This window comes from Poecilia reticulata, linkage group LG2 (assembly GCF_000633615.1).
Source record: "Poecilia reticulata strain Guanapo linkage group LG2, Guppy_female_1.0+MT, whole genome shotgun sequence".
Lineage (NCBI taxonomy): Eukaryota > Metazoa > Chordata > Actinopteri > Cyprinodontiformes > Poeciliidae > Poecilia > Poecilia reticulata.
The window spans coordinates 18,693,691-18,694,848 of NC_024332.1; positions in this window are offsets into that span (position 1 = coordinate 18,693,691).

Genomic DNA, 1,158 nt, shown 5'->3' on the forward strand with positions numbered 1-1,158 from the left:
TTGTCTTTATGCAGAAAGTGTAAACTTTCTCCCCCAACAACTGTGTCTGAACCAATGCYAAGAGGAAGCAAAAACGGGAAAAATATGTGGCCCTTTGACAAAATCAGGTCAGGGTTATAAGGTTTATGATTTACATGGAGAAATAAAAGAAAGGAGGCAGGATAAGGGCTGTTTAAAAAGATTGGAAGAACAGAATCAAGTTATTGTTCAAGTCAGAGAGCAGAGAGACAACATTTGAAACGGTCTCAACCTGGAATACTGAAGCAAATTTTAGAAATCAAAGATGAAGACGCTGGTGCTGCTCTTTGTGAGCRTTACAGGTACGAGAGTTTTCATTTTCCCAGGAGAGGAACTGATTCATTCCTCTCCTGTCTGTCTGGGCTGTTTACTCACGAGTTTTTCWTACTATACTTTTCTATTCAGCGCAGTTTTGAGCTGTTTTTCGGAAAAGTCTTCTGTCAGAAACTTAATGTAATGTTAAGTTTAGCTATTCAACAATGAAAGGTACAGGAGCTTTACTGCTTCGACAGCATCTATAAAAAGAGTGGATTATTTTCCAGATACCTTTCCTCACCGATGAAGGGTCAGTTTCATTTTATTGCAGTTACTCCAAAAGTTTCTCTCCGATCAAACACGTTCAAAACCGATTTAATATCAACGCAGAAAGAATGGCAGCGCTTCTAAAACATGTTTTCATGCTTCTTAACYTTGTTTTCGATTATTTCACATTACAACCACAAACTACAATCTATTTTGTTGGGATTTTATGAGAAAGCTATAAGTCTTATGTCACTGAGAGTCTCTTTGAAAGCAGTTTGGTGCAATAGGCTTTAGTTTAGATGAAAAAGGTGAAAATGGTAAGCATTTTCACCCTTCTGAAAATCTTACCATTTTCAGAAAATAACAGAAAATAAAAGAATTATTTTCTGTTGGCTTTTCATCCAAAATCCCCCAAAAAATGCACTGAGGTTTTCAAACATAAGTGGTAATCCGACATCTTACAGCCCTTTTATCAACGACCATTTATTCTGTTAATAACCTCTGCTTTTTTCTTTTACAATATTTTCACAATTTGTGTTTACAGTGGCTCTGGGGATGCCAGCAGTTCCACAACATCCAGTTCCAGAAGAGAAAAGCCAGCCGCCGGTGGCCGGGGAC